Source organism: Chrysemys picta, unplaced genomic scaffold (genome assembly GCF_011386835.1).
Source record: "Chrysemys picta bellii isolate R12L10 unplaced genomic scaffold, ASM1138683v2 scaf444, whole genome shotgun sequence".
In the NCBI taxonomy this organism is placed as follows: domain Eukaryota; kingdom Metazoa; phylum Chordata; order Testudines; family Emydidae; genus Chrysemys; species Chrysemys picta.
The window spans coordinates 20,001-25,000 of record NW_027053151.1 but is presented as its reverse complement, the minus strand read 5'-3'; the positions used below and the strand labels follow the sequence as shown (position 1 = coordinate 25,000).

The 5,000-nt window shown below is 70.6% G+C and overlaps 1 non-coding gene across 1 annotated transcript; it reads left to right on the top strand.

Annotated features, from left to right (window-relative positions):
• Positions 1–2,997: 2,997 nt before the first annotated feature.
• On the top strand, positions 2,998–3,116 carry LOC135978787 (5S ribosomal RNA). Its single transcript, XR_010596153.1, has one exon. It is a non-coding gene; the product is annotated as a 5S ribosomal RNA (ribosomal RNA).
• Positions 3,117–5,000: the final 1,884 nt, after the last annotated feature.

The window sequence follows — 5,000 nt, the reverse complement described above, 5'->3', positions numbered from 1 at the left end:
CGGGTTGACCTGGTGCCCGGGAAGCGAACCGGCCAGCAGGTGAACCCGTTCGATTCCACGGGTTGACCTGGTGCCCGGGAAGCGAACCGGCCAGCAGGTGAACCCGTTCGATTCCACGGGTTGACCTGGTGCCCGGGAAGCGAACCGGCCAGCAGGTGAACCCGTTCGATTCCACGGGTTGACCTGGTGCCCGGGAGGGGACTCTGAAAATTTTTCAGCCCTTTCGACTCGGGGTTGACCTGGTGGCCGAGAGGGGACTCGCACGGCAGGCAAGCCGCCCTGGGCTCACCCTCCCCGGCCGCAGCGAGGGACTGCCACCCGGCCGACTGGATCGGGCCCCTGGAAGTCTGGAAAAAAGAATGGAACCTGACGCCTCCGAGGAGGGGGCGCCCAGGGAAGGAGGGAGATCCGGGTTGACCTGCTGACCGGACGGGAAAGAGGCCACCGGGCGTCCCCCCCCTTAAAACCTAGGGGTTGACCTGGTGGCCGGAAAGCGAACCGGCCAGCAGGTGAACCCGTTCGATTCCACGGGTTGACCTGGTGCCCGGGAAGCGAACCGGCCAGCAGGTGAACCCGTTCGATTCCACGGGTTGACCTGGTGCCCGGGAAGCGAACCGGCCAGCAGGTGAACCCGTTCGATTCCACGGGTTGACCTGGTGCCCGGGAGGGGACTCTGAAAATTTTTCAGCCCTTTCGACTCGGGGTTGACCTGGTGGCCGAGAGGGGACTCGCACGGCAGGCAAGCCGCCCTGGGCTCACCCTCCCCGGCCGCAGCGAGGGACTGCCTCCCGGTCGACTGGATCGGGCCCCTGGAAGTCTGGAAAAAAGAATGGAACCTGACGCCTCCGAGGAGGGGGCGCCCAGGGAAGGAGGGAGATCCGGGTTGACCTGCTGACCGGACGGGAAAGAGGCCACCGGGCGTCCCCCCCCCCTTAAAACCTAGGGGTTGACCTGGTGGCCGGAAAGCGAACCGGCCAGCAGGTGAACCCGTTCGATTCCACGGGTTGACCTGGTGCCCGGGAAGCGAACCGGCCAGCAGGTGAACCCGTTCGATTCCACGGGTTGACCTGGTGCCCGGGAAGCGAACCGGCCAGCAGGTGAACCCGTTCGATTCCACGGGTTGACCTGGTGCCCGGGAAGCGAACCGGCCAGCAGGTGAACCCGTTCGATTCCACGGGTTGACCTGGTGCCCGGGAGGGGACTCTGAAAATTTTTCAGCCCTTTCGACTCGGGGTTGACCTGGTGGCCGAGAGGGGACTCGCACGGCAGGCAAGCCGCCCTGGGCTCACCCTCCCCGGCCGCAGCGAGGGACTGCCACCCGGCCGACTGGATCGGGCCCCTGGAAGTCTGGAAAAAAGAATGGAACCTGACGCCTCCGAGGAGGGGGCACCCAGGGAAGGAGGGAGATCCGGGTTGACCTGCTGACCGGACGGGAAAGAGGCCACCGGGCGTCCCCCCCCCCTTAAAACCTAGGGGTTGACCTGGTGGCCGGAAAGCGAACCGGCCAGCCGGTGAACCCGTCCGATTCCACGGGTTGACCTGGTGGCCGGGAAGCGAACCGGCCAGCAGGTGAACCCGTTCGATTCCACGGGTTGACCTGGTGCCCGGGAGGGGACTCTGAAAATTTTTCAGCCCTTTCGACTCGGGGTTGACCTGGTGGCCGAGAGGGGACTCGCACGGCAGGCAAGCCGCCCTGGGCTCACCCTCCCCGGCCGCAGCGAGGGACTGCCACCCGGCCGACTGGATCGGGCCCCTGGAAGTCTGGAAAAAAGAATGGAACCTGACGCCTCCGAGGAGGGGGCGCCCAGGGAAGGAGGGAGATCCGGGTTGACCTGGTGACCGGACGGGAAAGAGGCCACCGGGCGTCCCCCCCTTAAAACCTAGGGGTTGACCTGGTGGCCGGAAAGCGAACCGGCCAGCCGGTGAACCCGTCCGATTCCACGGGTTGACCTGGTGGCCGGGAAGCGAACCGGCCAGCAGGTGAACCCGTTCGATTCCACGGGTTGACCTGGTGCCCGGGAGGGGACTCTGAAAATTTTTCAGCCCTTTCGACTCGCGGTTGACCTGGTGGCCGAGAGGGGACTCGCACGGCAGGCAAGCCGCCCTGGGCTGACCCTCCCCGGCCGCAGCGAGGGACTGCCTCCCGGCCGACAGGATCGGGCCCCTGGAAGTCTGGGGGGGGGGGGGAATCGCCCCACGCCTCCGAGGAGGGCTGCCCGGGCGGGCCTGGCCCCGGAGCTCGAAAAAAAAAAAAAGGATCGGGCCCACTAGAGACATGGACCAGGCCGCCCTGGGCTCACCCTCCCCGGCCGCAGCGAGGGACTGCCTCCCGGCCGACTGGATCGGGCCCCTGGAAGTCTGGGGGGGGGGGGAAATGGAACCTGACGCCTCCGAGGAGGGGACGCCCAGGGAAGGAGGGAGATCCGGGTTGACCTGGTGACCGGACGGGAAAGAGGCCACCGGGCGTGCCCCCGTTAAAACCCCTAGGGGTTGACCTGGTGGCCGGAAAGCAAACCGGCCACTGGGTAGGCCGGTCGGCAACCTAGGGGTTGACCTGGTGGCCGGGAAGCGAACCGGCCAGCAGGTGAACCCGTCCGATTCCACGGGTTGACCTGGTGCCCGGGAGGGGACTCTGAAAATTTTTCAGCCCTTTCGACTCGGGGTTGACCTGGTGGCCGAGAGGGGCCTCGCACGGCAGGCAAGCCGCCCTGGGCTCACCCTCCCCGGCCGCAGCGAGGGACTGCCCCTCCCCACCCCCCGGCTGACAGGATCGGGCGCACTGGAAGTCCGGGACAGTATTTTCCCCGACGCCGGGGAGGGCGGGCGGAGGGGCTCTGGCGGCCAGCCCGGGCCCCGGAGCTCGAAAAGGAAAAAAGGACCGGGCCCGCGAGAGACGGGGGCCCTGCCGCAGGGGGGGGGGCAGTCCGACCGGGGCTCACCGTGCGGCAGGCCCGGGCGTCGGCAGGGGAAAGCGGGCGAGGAGGCGCGGGGCCGGGTGCCTACGGCCATACCGGACCGAACGCCCCCGATCCCGTCCGATCTCGGAAGGTAAACCGTCCCGGGCCTGGCTAGTACTTGGATGGGTGACCGCCTGGGAATCCCAGGTGCCGTAGGCAGCTTTTCCCGGTCCGAGTCAGCTCTCTCTCCTTTTCTGGGGGGGAAGGAGAGGGGGGGACGGGCCGGAAAGCCCCTCGTCGCTCCTGCCGAGTCGGAGGTCGCGGCCGCAGGTCACGGGTCTGGGCGCCTGGGGTCCGGCTCCCCACCCACCCGGCTTCCTCCGCGGAGGACCCCCCCCGGGGCCACCGAAGCCGCTGGGGGAGACGCCGGGCATGGGGCGGACTGGCCCGGACCCTCCCGGCCGCCGGCCCGCAGGTCCGCCCCGAATCCCCCCCCGCGGCCACCCAGGCCAGGCCTGGCCAGGCGGGACGGACGGCGGGTGTCCAGCGCCCAGCGGCTTCCTCCAGCGGGGACCCACGGACCCCAAAGCCGCAGGGGGAGGCCCCGGGCCTGGGACGGACTCGCTCGGACCCCCTGCGCCCGGCCGCCGGCCCGCGGGACCGCCCCGAATCCCCCCGCGGCCACCCAGGCCAGGCCTGGCCAGGCGGGACGGACGGCGGGTGTCCAGCGCCCAGCGGCTTCCTCCAGCGGGGACCCACGGACCCCAAAGCCGCAGGGGGAGACCCCAGGCCCGGGACCGACTCGCTCGGACCCCCCGCCTCCCCTGCGCCCGGCCGCCGGCCCGCGGGACCGCCCCGAATCCCCCCGCGGCCACCCAGGCCAGGCCTGGCCAGGCGGGACGGACGGCGGGTGTCCAGCTCCCAGTGGCTTCCGCCAGCGGGGACCCACGGACCCCAAAGCCGCAGGGGGAGGCCCCGGGCCCGGGACGGACTCGCTCGGACCCCCCGCCTCCCCTGCGCCCGGCCCCCGGCCCGCGGGACCGCCCCGAATCCCCCCGCGGCCATCCAGGCCAGGCCTGGCCTGGCGGGCCGGTGTGCAGCTCCCCCGGGCTTCCTCCCCCGACGACCCGCGCCCCCCTGAGCCGCAGGCGGAGACCCCGGCCCCGGGGCGGACCGGCCCGGGCTCGCCCGAGCCCCCTGCGCCCGGCCCGCAGGACCGCCCCCCCGAATCCCCCGGGAGAGGCCCGGCCTGCACGCCACTGACGACCCGCGGCCCCCAAAGTCGCAGGAGGCGCCCCCCCCCCCCGGTTAGCCCCGTCTCGCTCCGCGCCCCCCGCCCCTCGCTGCCGGGACCGGGCGCCGCCCCAGAGTCAGCCGCAGCCGGCCGGCCTGAGAGCTGCCCTCCTGTGGACGACGGTGAGTTTACCTTGATACTAACCGGCCGTCAGCCAGGTCAACCCCATTGCTAGACTGGGGTGGACCTGGTGGCCGAGTGGGGACTTGGAACATTTGACAGCTGCTTCCCGGGGCTTGACCGGTTGTCCTGAACGCCCCCCACCCCCACCCCCAGCCCCCGGCTCCTGCTCCCCTCTCCCCAGCCTCGGTGCTCCGCTCCCTGCCTCGGAGGCTGCCTCTCTGCGGCGCCTGCATCGCCTCCGAGGACGCGCACCCTCCGGAGGCTGGACGTAAACCCACCACTGCCGCCGACCCGGCTCTCCGAGGGACGACTGTGAGGCCCCCCACCCCACCCCACCCCCGGACCGCCCTGGGGACGACTGCTAAGCCTCCCCCACCGGACCGCCCGGGGGAAGACTGCGACGCCTCCCGCCAGGCCCCCACCCAGCCTGGGGGAAGACTGCTAAGCCTCCCCCCCACACACACACACACACACTGTCGGGGGATGACGATTAAGCCTCTCCCGGACTGCCCGGGGGAAGACTATTAAGCCTCCCCTGGAACCACTATTAAGCCTGCCCCCGGAGTCCTCGGGGGATGACTGCTAAGCCTCCCCCACCGGACCACCCGGGGCAAGACTGCTAAGCCTCCCTCCCACACACACACACACTGTCAGGGGAGGACTATTAAGCTTTCCCGCTGGAGCGC